Raw genomic sequence first — 16,720 nt, 5'->3', positions numbered from 1 at the left:
CCCATGCACTACTTGGGAATAGCAAAAACCCATTTGCAGGAAAAGCATCCCCTTTTTGAACACACACCCCTGAGAACAGGTTGTGCTGCTGAAGGCAAAAGCAAAGCTAATTCCTTTCTGAGCTCTTATGTTGATGTGATCTGTCACTGCAAATCCCTCCAGTTTCACTGCGCACAGCCCGCTGCCTCACTGCACACAGCCTCTGATGGTATTTTGCCATTCTGCGTTAAATTGCCTGTGTTCTCCCTCATGGTAAAAAGCAGGAATTGCTAAATTTTTTAGGGGAAAAAAATACAAAAGATAGATGACAATGTTCTTCCATATATTGCTGATAAGGGAATAACTGTCAAGATACACTTGGGATAAGAAATGCCGGTTAACTCTGGAGATGGCAACTTCCTTTGCTGTTTTCTTCCTCATTGAGGTGTTGAAAAGCTGAAAATGTTTACTGTTTGGGAACCACTTCAATTATTACCATTTGTAGACATTAAACCAAACATTTAAGGTCTGCAGAAACATTTCCCACCATCTAGCCTGGAGATCTCAAATGTTTCTTCCGTGTCACAAACAAAGGTACAAGTAGGTCCTTCATTCTAAAGGGCATTCGCATGAAACCCAGGTTCCACTTCAAGCCTTGGTCTGTTCCTTCTGCATGTGAAGTCACAGCTCCCTGTGATATCACAGCTGGTTACTACACAAATTAATTTGGTGCCCCAGGCACTGAACTTAGATGATTCCCATCAGTATACTCCAAGAGCAGTGGGAGCTTAAGACCAGTCATACAAATAGTATTTGATCTGGTTGGTAATATGTGGAGGTCCAGGGAATCTACTGGAATCAAGATTAGTCTTTCCTCACCGTAAAAAGGAAATACGTTGGAGATAATAAAAAGGAAACCTTGGAGACTTTTGTTAAAAAAAAAGAAAAAAGCACTGCTCAGTTAAAGCTCAAGTCCTCCTCCCTAAAGAGAAATCAAAATGTAATCCTGCAAGCATGTTAGAGGCAGGAAGAACAACACATTGCCTGAAAGGGAGCAGAGTCAGATACCACATCTGTAGAGCACATTCCACAGGTTGTACCTGCAGGTAACCCACACGTGGTGTCAGGGGAGCATCTATGCTTTGGCAAATTCAAGACAAACACCAGGAAATCGCAGAAGACCTTTTTGCTCTGCCTGGAGAGCAGTAGCAATGCAGCGCTCAGGTCTGCATCCTCACGTCCCCCAGTGGAAAGCCCTCATGTGCTACAGGCAACCAGGTTTTGCAGCCAAAGAGCCAAAGGGAAAGGCATTTCATGAACTTCTATTGACAGGAAAGTTGTTTGTAATGAGCAAACAACAAAATGACACAACTTATTTACACATAGCTGTTGCCCAAACAAAGCACTGGAGGGTTGTAGCTTGTTGAGTGAAGAATGTAATAGGTCAGAACTGATAAAAATGCCCATGCGTTTGGTTAGAGAAAAGCAGAATACTGCATAGGTCCTTGTAGAAGAGAGTTTATCTTGACTGGGAGATCAAGATGCTGATTGAAGCAAACGCTTTTACCACCAGCCAAAGCATCCACTACATCTGCATTTCTCGATTTACTGTTCTGGGGTAGCGGTCTTTGACAGACCTCAGTCTCTTCCAAGTATGAAAGAGGACATGAAAATTTTGACAAGCCTGATTGAATGGAGAAGACAATTTTTGCCAGCTAGAAATGCATCTAACCAGTAGAGTTAAATTGGCATCTAATAAAAAACACTAAAACCTTATTTAAATAATAGGATGCCCAAGTAATAACATTTCTGTAAGTGTAAATTGGCAGCACACTCAGGTATCTGTTTTTTCAAGACAACTTTGTGCTTTTCCTAAAAATTAATTTATACTCCGTAGTGAACTCTGCATGAGGACACTCCATTCCAGAGAAATGTGTACCGAATTAGCCTCTGGTTTTATCTTTTGGAACATCGCATCTTGTTTTACAGACTCAGTCTATTACAGAGGTGTAACAGTTTGTGAAGAAAGGCAGCAACAGAAAGACAAAGTGATACGTCATTGCCAGTTAAATAGCAGAAATAAGAGAAACAGTATCAAGACATCCATCTCTAAGCGTCCTTTTACTGAAGACTTTAATATGCATTTAAAAAAACTTGCCTAATTGTAAGCTACTCCTAATTGCTAGGCATCACTCTTCAAATTACTGCAAATGAGTAGAAAACAAACATACACAGACACTAAGGAGCACATTGTAAATTCATGTGTAGCTTGCTGTAAAGGCAATTAATATTCACCCGTGACCTCTTAAAACATACCAAATCCTCATGCACAGAAGTCACAGCATCAACGTAGAATGCCACTCACAATAGCTGTAGGCTGCCGTGAAACGCTGGGAATTGTAGGTTGCATGAATGCTTTTATCCCTTTTGTGCACCTGACCGTCTCAGCCACAAAGCTGTCAGGGACTGTTTAGATTCAACTAAGAAAATGCTCCAAAAACAACACCTTCTCCTGCAGATAGCTCAGATTGAGGGACTAAAGCATTGGTTATCAGGGACCTGCATCTTTGCTTGGACAATTGAGCCAGGCTGGTTAAAACGCAGCCTTCAATCGCAGGATTAGCCCTTTGCTCCCTCATTTCAACAGTCAGTCAGTCCTTTACAATGGAGCTTACTGTAAAGGCTCACAACGAACGGATGTATGGCATCAAGGCATTTTCCAGTTTAAATTCTGATGTTGTGTCGCCACGCCACATCCCTTTTTCCTTCACCTGCAATAAAGGTCTGTAGGTGGGGACCATCTCCACACTGGAGCAAGAAACTAGAGCTTCGCTTTGGAGAGGGCAGTTTGGGAGCAGAGGTGCAGAAAGGATGGATGGTGGCACAGAATGCATTTATGTCTTTCACCCCATCACACCGTAACTAAGAACCTCTGTGGTTGCTCTACCTTGCAACATTTTTAAACAGCTTCCCATCAGCCATACCACTAGGCAAAAAAAAAAACAGACTATGGTTTGGGTTTGCAGTCACTCCTCTCACTAAACTGAGCTCACACAAGAAAATGACTTTTTTTACCCAGCCCTTTCTAGGAGGATGACACACCAAGTGGTATTTGGAGATATGGCAGTGTGACCTGGCTGGCTAATAGTCTTCTCCACTCATAGCTCTGCCAAGTGCTCAAATCCCTTGCTTACCGCAGAAAGTTACCTCCGAAATAATTCTGCTAGCCAGAAGCTTTAAGTATTTGGTCAAGCACACATCTCAGTGGAGATCACTTATCCCCACTGATACACAGAAGCATTCCTTGCTGTGGCACAAAGGAAAAATTTTGCAACAACATGGGGTTTAAGACCACTTGTAATCCACACACTCCTGCATCGAGTGCAGGAAACAACTACCAGGCTGTAAACTGCATTTCTTAAACATAAGTTGTAGCTGCATGCTGGAAATAACACCTGGTAGTTCCAGGTGTTGGGTAGGCAGTGTTGGTAATTCCCTAGCTGGTAGTGTAGGAACACAGTAAGTGATTAGTTTCGTGAGTCTGGAAATACAGGATTAGCTGTAGTTAGCTGAGGTACATAATGGTAACAGAATAATGGAAAAATAACCAACAGTGACTCCCGCTGCCTCCTTCCCCACCATACACATGCCCTCATTAGTGTCAGTTCAGCATTTTATCCAGTGGAGGATGTACTCTTAAATGCTCTATTTCCAGTAATCCTTAAATTGTTCACAAATTCAGCTGCTATCACAGCCTGTCAAACAAGCACATAAAAGCCTGGTTTAAGGAGCAGAAGCTCTTATTCTGGCACGCAAACAGCTACAGATGAGGCAGAGCACAGAGAGCTCCTGGCACACCAGGTTCGCATTTCGTGCCTCTGCTGTGCAAGGTTAAACGCCAAGCTCTGGTCTCCGCAGAGATGGGCTACCGGTCGATGGGAGAACTGTGCTGCAGAGCGATCGATTCCTGGCCTTCGAGGGGATCCAGATACTCTCAACTCTCCTGAAGACAGTTATTAAGGTGTCTTGTTCTTCTAACTATTTCTTAATTACATTTTCTGAAATACTGCACTCATTTCACAAAACCTCCCTTAAATCTTATTTCCTCAATGACTCGTCATTATAATTCATGCCACGGGAGGCACAGTAATATAGAACTGCAGAACAGATAGAAATCATCTCAACACCTCCTCATCACTCAAGAGGTCAGCTGTAAGGTTCACAATTGAGTAATATGATGAGTTTGAGTTACAGACTGCTGCAAGTGATCTGGTCATTAACAGGACATGAGCGTTACGTGGAGCATCCATGAAGCCTGTCTAGGAGGACACAGGCTTTTCCGCCTTTATCACCATCAAAAACCTTCATATGAATAAGTGAAGCCACAGAGTGCTTCATAACGTGTAGTAGTGAATTAAAACTTAATGACACCACTGTAAGGGAGACAGTTTCCAACCTCTGCCTTTGTTACCAGAAAGCAGGATATTGCATAACAACAATAAATCACTGCAAGCTGTACAGCAGAGAGTTTATCTTTAATGATTTTCCCCATATATTTGTGCATTGACAGAAAAATACACAGGTTTTGCTCTGTGAAAGCGGGAGAGAGGCCCCATTGCCCACCAGAGACACTGGGAAAAAAAAAACAAACAAACACAGAACAAGCCTGCTTTTGTGGTAAGTATATTCTGAATTTGCTACTTTCAGCAGATTTCAAGCCACCAACACAATCTTCTTTCATACAAAAAAAGACTTAGTGCTGTACAACAAAACCACAACAATATCAAGGCCAAAAGAAACCCCCAGAGCCAAAAAAGTCCCCACATTCATACTGAACTAGTCAGAAGAACAACAATAGCATACCTCTAACTCTAATTCTTTTTAGGCAATTGAAATTGCTATCATACCTTGAAGAACAGAATTAAGGAACTCAGAGAAGGAAGCACAGGGCAGCATTGTTTGGGGAAACAATGTCTAATAATGGAATGAATCAAGCATATCCCAAAAGCTTGAGTACTGACACACACTTTTCCCCAAAATACACTCTTTATGCCTTCTTTTCATCTCTCTTTTCTAAGTTTTTACCTCTAATCCAGTGCATGTCCTAACCTGATAGTTTTCCATACCTAAACATCCTCCTCCTCCAAGCCCCCAAAAAGCCAGAAGCAAAAGAGACCTGTACCTTTAGCAGTGCTGATTTTGGAAACCACCTCCAGAAACTATGCTTGAGTTAACCTCCTCCATAGCCAACAGCCACCTGACCCAACCTAACTTATATGCAGAGGAGCTACTAACAGGTGTAGGTAATGATCACCCCCAACCTCCTCCCTGCAAAGCTGCATCTGGGAGGATGACATTAAAAACATTCTGGCAATTACCAGAGCCTGATAGATAACATCTGTGTTTCTGCAAAAGAGACCTTTCACCGCTTGGACCAGGCTTTCCTGCTCGGTATTTGGCAAACACCTGGTCCTGCTTCTGTACCTTCCCAGCTCAAGCACTTGAAAGGACAGGATCATCATCATCATCTTATGTCATTTTTCATCTTAAGGTGAAAAAACCCAACATCCAAGATGCCTGTAACTTCAAAATTGACAAATCCACATGGTATTTGTGCAGGTGATTAATCATTAGCAAACAACTTGTTAATTAAGGTTGCTGATTAAAAGATGTAAACATCAAAGCTGCACCTGCTTTCTAAATTGATCTCCATTAAAGTGTAAATATTTTATCTATACAACACGGGAAAACAGAATGTCACCAGTGTTTAATCTGTACCATTCATTACAGATTTATATTAACCTTTAGAGAAGCAGTAACTACATCTCGGCGTTCAAGACGAACCACTGTCAAGAATAAGACCTGAGTCATTTAAATATTGAAGGATGGTGCTTTACTAAAGGACAGAAAATTATTATTATTATTATACCATAGCAACAATCCCCAAACGACACCTAAAGTAGGACTCTCCTCTGGTGTTATATTGTTATGCAGATATAACTTTAAGTTAAAATTTCAATCTAAATAGTAACATTTGGTTTTAGCACGCGGGGAAGAAGTTTGGTCAAACTCCCAGGTGACCATCTTAAGACTGTCCCAGAGCAGCAATCCCTTCACACAACAGAGTCCAACACAGCTTAAAAACTTCACAGCAATAAGCCATAACTATATGTAAAGAATAACTGCCTAAAGCCAGGGGATCATATCAAGTATAAATGCACACAAAGAGCACAGGTATATTTCCATTCTTTTGTTCTAATAGTCCACCATCAAACTGGTTCCCAAAATAACTAATGGAAATGAGGAAGGCAGAGGGAGGGCAAATAATATTTGCCAAAAAGAAAAACAAAGCAGGTTATTCGAGCTTGTCAGTATTTCTACATATTAAGTCAAAATTTAACCACAGGAATTAGGAAACTTTTCAAAATCAAACAAACCATAATTTATCACATCTATAAAATTATGCTATTAAATTGAGGTATGGAAGAAGCTGATAAAAATTACTTCATGCACAATTTCTAGATTTCATATGCAAGAGAAATAGATACACTGCGTTCAGCACTGGGAATACATCTTGCTCTTTGGCTGTTCATTATTTCTCTCCATGCTATCACATTACTTGACAAAGGTGACAGATGGAGGGACTGCATTTCAAGGCACGTTCACAAACTGGCAAACAAAACCAAGTTAAGGACTCACCTAAGTGTGTAGAATTTCAGGATCTGACATTGCTGGAAGGCAGGGCCCAAAGAGTGGTAGTGAATGGTGTTAAATCCAGTTGGTGGCCAGTCAAATGTGGTGTTCCCCAGGGCTCAGTATTGGGTTGTCTTTAATATCTTTATCAACGATCTGGATGAGGGTATCAAGTGCACCCTCAGTAAGTTCGCAGATGACACCAAGCTGGGCGCGAGTGTTGATCTGCTGGAGCGTAGGATGGCTCTGCAGAGGGATCTGGACAGGCTGGATTGATGGACCAAGTGCAGTGGTGTGAGGTTCACCAAGGCCAAGTGCCGGGTCCTGCACTTGGGTCACACCAACCCCATGCAGCGCTACAGGCTTGGGGCAGAGTGGCTGGAAAGCTGCCCGGCGGAGAAGGACCTGGGGGTGTTGGTTCACAGCTGGCTGAATAGGAGCCGGCAGTGTGCCCAGGTGGCCAAGAAGGCCAACAGCATCCTGGCCTGTGTCAGCAACAGTGTGGCCAGCAGGGCTGGGGCAGTGATTGTCCCCTGTACTTGGCACCGGTGAGACCCCACCTCAAATACTGTGTTCAGTTTTGGGCCCCTCATGACAAGAAAGACATTGGGGCGCTGGAGCGTGTCCGGAGAAGGGCAACAGAGCTGGTGAGGGGTCTGGAGCACACGTCCTGTGAGGAGTGGCTGAGGGCCCTGGGGGTGTTCAGCCTGGAGAAGAGGAGGCTGAGGGGAGACCTCCTCGCTCTCTACAGCTCCCTGAAAGGAGGTGTAGCGAGGGGGGGTCAGTCTCTTCTCACAAGGAACAAGCAGTAGGACAAGAGGAAATGGCCTCAAGTTGCGCCAGGGGAGGTTTAGGATGGATATTAGGAAAAATTTCTTCACCAAAAGGGTTGTCAAGCACTGGAACAGGCTGGCCAGGGAAGGGGGGGAATCACCATCCCTGGAGGTATTTAACAGACGTGTTGACATGGGGCTGAGGGACATGGGTTAGTGGTGGTGTTGGCAGTGTTGGGTTGATGACCCAATGATCTTAAAGGTCCCTTACAATCTAGAGAATTCTGTGATTCTATGATTGTTGTAATGCAATGCTTCAGTACCCATAGAAATGAAGAGATGCAGGAATGAGATAGTAGCGTGTAATTATAATGTCAGAGGCTAAAAGATGCCTGAAAATACAGGCTAAAATGAGTACTATTGCCTAGTACATTATCTTCTAAACACAAAATGACAATAGTTTTACTGCATAATTGCATTTTTATTGTTTTACTGCACTCATTAAGAAGAGCAGCCTTTCTCTCTCTATTCCTTTCTGACTACTTGTCTCCGTTGCTCCTGGCTGCTGGCCTAAATCCTTCAGCCAAACTTATCTGCAGAGCAACTGGCAATGGTCTGGAAATAGCTGGCTGGTCCCATGGCTCCCCCCTTCCCACCGCTCAGATGCTGAACGCCGTTGGGAGGGGGCTCAGCGTGCTGGGAGAGGCCTCGGCACTGATTTCCCAGGGAGCTCCTTGCTGTGCTTGGCATGGGGGGGTCCGTGCTGTGCCAGGAGGAAGAGAAATGGTCTGTGTAATCAAGAAGGTGGGAGACTGTGACCATGGCACTATCATATGTGCAAGGCTTTCGCCTCTTGAAAGTCTATTTTTGCTTGACAACCCAAACATCACAATCTGCATGCTAAAGATTGTTAAATTTCTGCATGTCCCTAAATCCAAGGGGTCAGCTCCATTTGTGACTTTCCTATGAAGACAGGCTGAGAGGTGGGGGGGTTCAGCCTGGAGAAGAGAAGGCGAAAAAGGGGAGACCTTACAGCCCCTTCCAGTGCCTAAAGGGGCTCCAGGAGAGCTGGGGGGGACTCTGGATCAGGGAGGGGAGCCGTGGGATGAGGGGGAACGGTTTTACACTGAAAGAGTGGAGATTTAGGTGAGATATTGGGAAGAAATTCTTTCCTGTGCGGGTGGTGAGCCCCTGGGGCAGGTTGCCCTGAGAAGCTGTGGCTGCCCCATCCCTGGAGGTGTTCAAGGCCAGGTTGGATGGGGCTTGGAGCAGCCTGGGCTGGTGGGAGGTGTCCCTGCCCTGGGCAGGGGGATGGAACTAGGTGATCTTTAAGGTCCCTTCCAACCCAAACCATTCCATGTTTTTATGACTTCTTTTCTTTTTGGGCATAGTCCCCTAGGTACATATCCATGCAGAGCTAACTCTAGCACATGTGGTATCAGATGTTGTAAATGGCGTGGTATTCATGCCCTCAGCATGGAGTAAATCTCTTTAGGATTACAGTATTCTTGCTTGTACAAAGGCAAAATGTAAACAGAACCTTCAAAGATAGGTATATGAAAGACAAAGCTGACTTGCTGTACCAGGCTGGTTACCCACTGAAGAGAGAAATGACCACCAAGAGAAGAAAAAACTCACTGTCACAAAATTACAGAATGATAGGGGTTGGAAGGGCCCTCTGGAGCTGCCCCCATCCCACCCCCCGCCAGAGCAGGGGCACCTCCAGCAGTGGCACAGGACAGCGTCCAGGTGGGTTTGGGAGGGCTCCAGAGGGGGAGACTCCCCCACCTCTCTGGGCAGCCTGTGCCACTGCTCTGCCACCCTCACAGCAGAGAAGGCCCTCCTCAGGTGGAGATGGAACTGCCTATGGTCACGTTTGTGCCCGTTCCCTCTTGTCCTGTCACTGGGCACCACTGGGCACTGTCAAGTCTTTAGATAACATCACAGACTGAAGTCCCCAGTCCTGCAGTCAATGAAATGGAATTTCAGTAGAAATCGGTGGGATTTTGCCTAGTTTGGCAAAATCATCTGGTTCTTTATGAAAGACCACATAGCAAAGGAGCAGGAATTACTGCAGGCACTGGTAACTGAGGTTGCAATGCACTGCCAGAAGCAGCCCAATACTTGCTCTTCAGAAGAACGGCTGTCACTTAGTTAAGCATCATTTTAAATGAGACCCAGGACCAAATTCATATGCACTAATGAACAAATAAATTATTGACACTAAGTGCATGGCTGTACTTGTTCCACTAGTCTTGAGGGTTAAGCTTGCCAGAGGGGATGAAGAATCACAGTTTGTCTTTTGAGGGCCCATTATACGAGGCACAATCCAGTTATTTACGTGCAGGTCATACTGACTTTGCTTGCACTGTTTACTGAGGAGTTACATACATGCATGAAGAACTCATAAAGTTAGACCCACAGGCTGCCCACTCTTTAAGGCGAAGCATGACCTGGTTTTAGACAGTTCTCCACACCCACAGCCCTTTATAAATTGTTTCTCATCAAAGATGGTGGATTTAAACTCTTGATGATTTCCAAGTTCTTGTGTGTCAGTAGGGTTTGAAGAATGAATGGCAGAACGAACAGACTGGTCTCCTTCTGTGGAAGCTGGCTATAAGATATTGAGGTGAGGCACACTGAGAATTAAAAATACTAGATGTTTTTTGTAGAGTCAGTATCTAAATCTTAGTGTAAAGCTACTAGAAATAGTAAGTTTGACAGAAAACAGCAAAAAGGTTGTTAAAATCACTCCTTAATAGCATCCTGCCCACCTGCTTCTTTGGAAGCTTTGGGTTTATAAACGTCACCTGTTCTATACCAAAAGCTGGTATCTGCAGCTGACGTGAGTACCCAAAGAAAGGTTAATCAAGCTGAGCTCAGGGGCTGAGGACAGGACAGGCCCCGGGGAAGAGATGACCACCTACTGTCATCTTCAGGAGCAGGGCTCAGGGTGCTGCACTCGTGCTAGAAGGCAGGAGCTGAAGGTGGAAGCCCAAGAGAAAAGCCATGCGAAAACTAACTTTGTTGAGCAGAGTGGGATTGTAGCTCCAGAAGCCAGAGCAAACTAATCAGCACCAAACGAGGGTAATGGCAGAGATCCCGCAGTAATCCCACCTCCAGCAGGAGCCAGCGGCTAACGCGGCTCCAGCATGCAGGGTAACAATCAGTGACAAGAGAAAATGTTACCCAAGAACTTCATGAAATTCTATTCCTTTTTAGTGACATTAGGTTTTTAAAGTGGCATCTAGAAAATTAAATTGGAGCAGATCATTCTAGCTGGTAATGAGTTAATGGCTCAGAAAATATAAGAACAATAGCAGCTGAAAAGGAAGACACTGCTGTGGTTTGTCTTCTTTTTTAACATTTTAATTTCTGCAGATTACTTCCAGGTGTTCAGATAATGTGGTCCTTACAGTGATTAACCATTCTTCTCTCTACTCTGCTACAGTACCTCACCAACAAGCCTGGCTAAATCTTCACTCACTATCAACTTCACACACAAGAGGGTCAACTCATCCCTGAGCAGATGTCAAAGTGATTTAGACTCAACCATTGATATACTCAATCCCAGATTTGAAAGCCCTAGAAATAAACCCCCTCTCTGACCTACAGTTACTTCCCAAGAGGGTATCCCTTTCCACCAGCTGACGGCAGCACCACAGTTACGACAGTTATGTTGCTCTGAGCTGGTCAGATCCAGACATAGAGGATTTAGGGCCTGGATTATTTTATATCTTAATATTTTCACCTAGGTTATTTTATATCTTTATTGTTTACTTTGTTAGATTTATTTATATGTGAAGACATTTACAAGAAGGAGGTGTGAATAACTTCACAGTCACGTCTGCGTGTCACCAAGAGACCAGAAAGACACATGGCTACACAGAGTGGAAGAGCACGGACTATTATCAGGAACGTGTGGAAACAAACAAAGCAGAGATGACTGACAGGCTGAGAGAGTTGTAGTTGTTCAACCTGGAGAAGAAAAGACTCCAGGAGACCTTAGAGCCCTTTCCAGAATCCGGAGGGGGCCTACAAGAAAGCTCGAGAGGGACTTTTCACAAGGGCATGTAGTGATAGGACGAGGGGGAATGGCTTCAAACTGGAGGAGGGGAGATTTAGATGAGATATGAGGAAGAAACTCTCTCCTGTGTAGGCGGTGATCCCCTGGGGCAGGTTGCCCCGAGAAGCTGTGGCTGCCCCATCCCTGGAGGTGTTCAAGGCCAGGTTGGACGGGGCTTGGAGCAACCTGGGCTGGTGGGAGGTGGCCCTGCCCAGGGCAGGGGGTGGAACCAGATGATCTTGAAGGTCCCTTCCAACTCTAACCATTATATGATTCTGTGATTCTATGATTCCCACACGACACTAAAATACAACCTCTAGAAGGAAGGCTCGTTAGTAAAGTGTAGTGAAACTTGTGAAATGTTAAAAAGCAATTAGCGAGACCCTGGCTGCAGTGGGATGCTTGCACGTGGGGTGGCTGCAGGTCCAGACCTCTCTCTCCCTGGTCCTGCGTGCTGTAAAAGAGCAAGTCTCCCTCAACCAGCTCCTGGGCACACTGATAACTGCCAATGCTGACACACACACTTAAAAAAAAAAAAGTTCAGTTCTTAGAAAATACTGCGCTGTATACAAGAAAAACATTGAAAGCAATGCACCGGCTGCTGAAAGGTTAATATTGACACTTAACACTTCTCATCTCCGGGTCCCAAATTGCTGCTCAGGATACCTGGGTACTGTCACTGCCCTGTGGTGCCGACCCAAGAGAGGAGAGAGGTCAAGCAGTCACACAGAGATACTGCAGTGACTCAACGGGGCGGCTTTGAAAGCATCTTCTGACTCCCAGCCAGGATATTGTGCCCTAATATACTTCATCTTGCAATATAATATTTTAAAAGATTCGCTTCAACGTGCTTGAGAGTGGGGAAGTTGATATTAAGGACATCAGTCAGGAAAGCGGCAATGCATTATTCAAAGAGTTTCTTCAGCATTCAGATCTCTGCTAGATGCCAAGAAAGCTCTCCGGATTTTATTCTTTCAATTTAGTACGGGAGCTGCAAGAAAGGAAAAAAAATTGAATCAATAATCCAAAGCTCTGCTCTCCACTACTAAAATGAGAATTTGGAATATTCAGAATAGCAAACCTGTAAGTCATTTCATGCCCTTTTGTTAAGTTTTGTCTTAGATTTCAAGTTCACTGTGCCTCTAAATGGCGCGCATCTTTCCCAAGAGCTCAATAATTCATTAAGAACTGTTTTGGACTTTGATCAAGACTAGTAATTCGTATTTGATAACCCAAAGCCCACAGAGACAGTCCTCAAGAAACATGAGCAGGCAGAACTACAAGGCAGTGTCAAATCCTGGTATCTTTAATAACGAACTGAAAATAATAGCTTTTTTGTGGTGATGTCAATACATTCAAAGCTTTCCAATTGGGTGTGAAAGAAGTCAAAATGAAACCCAAACCGAAGAGCTCATTAAAAGCCAGCAGTGTAAAAGACTACAGATGGAAGATAAGTAGGCATGAGCTGATCCAAACCGTAAAAGCAACTTTCTGGGACGGTGGATATTCTTACGTAAATTTAGCAGAACTTGTTCAGCAAATCGTTTTACTCGCTTTGCTTGCATGGACTGCTGAAACCAAACCGAACCGAACGTTGGCCGCCTTCCCGCACGGCTCCCATCACAGCCCCTGGGGCTGATGTCCCCAGCCAGCAGGCTTTGGGCACAACTTCCCAGTTAAGCAGTTAGCTGCCTGGGAACTCCTCCATCACTGGGAGCCGGGCACTGGGATGGGGACAAACACCGGGTGCCGTGCCTGGCTCAGCAGCCGTGCCGTGCCATGCCGTGCCGTGCCGTGCCGGGGTGCCATGGGGTGGGTTTCCAGCGGCTCCGGTCCCCGTGGCACTGCCCGTGGTTTACAAGGGCTGCACAAGAGCAGGATGCAGGCCGGGGGTCAGATTTATCAGCCTGTTATCAGACAACAATTGATTGCAAAGACATTTAAATTTTCACAGCTAAAGAAAGAACTTAACCCAAATGGTCATATTAACGCAGTTATATTGTATATCATGTATTACAATATTACATATACTGTGTATATATTTTACTCCCGTATAAATGTATATTAATGTAACTGTATATTAAATCCTTCACTACAAAGCTGAAAGTCTTTAAAAGTACAAACACATGCCTAAAATTAACTGAAGCATTTGTTTCCACCATTAAGTCAGCTGGCAATGTAAGCAAGAACCAGGCTGTATAAGGGCACACGGGAACACATTAGTCCCACAAATAATAAAACATAACGATAATGGTGCTCTGAATGGAAATGGTTGTGAAAGCAGGGCAAGCACTCAGATAATTTCATGCCAGACAAATAGCCTGCCTACAATAAGATATTTTCACAGCCAAATACTAATTGAATCAGTCAGCCAACAGAGAGTGGCCTAAAATATTTGTTCTGCCAGGTTTTAAAGTTCCTGTTTTTTTGAGACAGCTCTTCGGATCCAAACACCGGACAGAGCAGGATCCTGCGCTTCCGCAGGCAGCGAGAAACGGCAGGAGGAGAGAGGCAGGGAGGGTTAGAAAGCAGAGAGCCAGCACCACCCGAGAGGTGGCAGGGCCAGCTGCTCTGCCTGCAGTGGGAATTACACTTTTTCCCTGTTGTTTTGGGGGTTTTTTTAAATTCTTTTTACCCTGGAAATGCAGGCATGGCACACCACGGCTTCTGGGAGATGGCTGAAGACACACGTTAAATGCTCCGGGAATAGATGAGAGAAAATGCTTTTATCAAACAATTTGTGTTTCGAGGCAGGTTAGTTGTGGCACAAGGAGCAGTGTCCTTTTGTGTTTAAAAGGCTTGGATTCCTCCTCTTTCTGAGTGGGATGTGGTTACACATAACGGTCCTTCCTCTCCCAACTGGAGATAAGCCATCCCCTGTAGAAAAGCAATGTTGGTGGGTTGTTTTTTTTCACTCAGAGTGAAATTAAGATTCCCACAGAAAATGGTTCTGCTGTCAGCAATGGTTTTCTCTGTTTTCATAGCACACAGGCATCCCAGCAGGTGCTTGCGGCAAGCGTGCGTTCTACCGACTGCCAGATGGCAGGAAGAAATCGCAGGGAAGGAACCCCAGCGTCGCCATCCTGGCCCCAGTTCTCCCAGTTCCCATGACCTGAGCCAGCTCAGCTCCACACCGAATGTCCCCACCAGCCCTGCCCGGACCTGGGCTCCCATCAGGGGCAGAGCCCACCCTCTCCCCCAGCTCCGCCACCTCCAGGGGGGCATTTCTACTGCTCTACTGGTGATTTCGCAGTTTAAAGGTGTTTTTGTTAGGTGCACAAGATCTTTAGCCATGTTTTCACTGGGATTTGGGGAAGGCGATCCAGCACGATTGCAAAGACAGACGCTGGAAATATTTGTGAAAACAATCGCTTTTTTGGCTCAAAGCCTTGGGGCCGGGGCCCTGAGGAGCGCGGGGAAGGCAGCCCGGCTGCACGGACAGCCGGACCCACACAGGCGGGACTGCCGAGAGATCACGTTGGGATGTATGAGAGAGCACCGAAACCCCCGATGTGGAAGAAGGCTGCAAAATCCAGCCTAGCTATGCCAAGAGTTATGGTCAGAAATGAACAGTGTATTTAAAAACATATCCACACCAGGCTTTTCCCCATGGATGCTCCGAGGTAGGGAAGTGCAGCTGAGGAGCTCTGCCGGCTGGTCCCCAGGCGCTGCACCAGGTGGGCTCCCCCAGATTCGGGGTCCAGAAAAAGAGCCCCAAACCCCCTCTTCTGCCAGACATAGCCCCTGGATCTTCATCCTCATCTCATCTAAGGGGATGTAGCTGCCAGCACTGCGTTAATTTCTGTCTCATCTGTGGTGGCATCAACATTTGGCAGGAGCTGAAACCTCTGCTTGCGCAAAGCAAGACCTCGGCCACCACAGATGCTGCACATCTGGTGAGGATTCATTCTGCCACCCCAGGAAACATGGGATGAGGGGAGCATGTACAAACTTCCATAGAGAGCGAAAAGAACCAAAAAGACAAAAGTGAACCTGTGGGACACCAGCAAAGACCTTCGTTCAGGAAACACCCACCTAAGGACTAACAAGGAGCACCAGCTTTGCCACCTGCTCTCTGGGCAATGCTGTTTGGGGCCAGGACAGCCAGAGGGGAGCGGGACCGTAGCCTGCTCCATGCCCAGGATCTGGCCCCACAGTGGGAACTATTGGCTTCGACCTTTACATCTTTTAGGCTGTGATGGACAAATGACTGTTACAACCATCGCTTGAAGCAGAATTCAGCCCAGACAGTATGTTTTCAAATCACATCTCATGAACGGGGTCCTGCAGGGATTCTGGTGTGCAGGACCATTAGTTTTCTGAATTCCAGAAAACATCAGGTGATGAATGAGCCTAAATGCTCAGACCAGCCCGGGTACATACGAGGGAAGAACTTGGAGGCACCCAAAGACGTGTTTCTCAGACACTTGTTTATGGCATCTATGCACCATCATGAGGTTTCTTGGATCATGTTCTTGAATTTAGCTGTGTAAAGTCCAGCCAAATTGCACTTTCTGGATCTCATTCCAAGAGTTTCCAATCAGTGAAGAATTTAAACTCAGTGTGGAAGAGCCAAGGATAAACAAAAAGGTCACATCACCAGCAGTATTTTGCTTTCTTGCCATTGTAATAAAAAGCAGCATTAAAGCTCTCCCATAAATGGGCTCTCCAGATACAATATTTTATATCCCCCTAAAGGTTCCCTCTGATGGAGGTGCTGGTGCCGGACCAGCAGGAGGAGAGTGGCCATTCACTCAGCCCTGCCGGCGCCGGGTACCATGCAGGGATGCGGTGAGCCCAGGTTCTTTGGCTTTGTTCTCACACACCTGCATATCTTCACGGTGTGCAAGTCTAACTAATAAAGCTGGCACCTGACACAATTTTAATTAACTTCCTTGCTCATAAAGCTGACAGCGTGGCTGATGTGAACTTGGAGGACGGCTCTAAATGGGTATCTATATTAGACCATGGGTGAGAACTGAAGCTGAATATGCAGCAAGAGCGGAGGAAGCCACCACTCGTGGTGCACCAGATGGTCTCTGGTTGACTTGCTCTGTCTTCTGACCACTTCGACATGAGAACTAGCAAAGTGACAAGAACCTCACCCCCAACATCACAATTGTCCTTGAAGATGTGAATTGCTGTTTAAATTGGGACATCATTCACTGATAAATGGTGCACAGTGATGAACGCTGTGAACCACAGCACC

Source organism: Charadrius vociferus, unplaced genomic scaffold, assembly GCF_000708025.1.
Source record: "Charadrius vociferus isolate BGI_N301 unplaced genomic scaffold, ASM70802v2 scaffold434, whole genome shotgun sequence".
NCBI classification, from domain to species: Eukaryota; Metazoa; Chordata; class Aves; order Charadriiformes; family Charadriidae; genus Charadrius; species Charadrius vociferus.
This window is presented reverse-complemented; position numbering follows the sequence as displayed.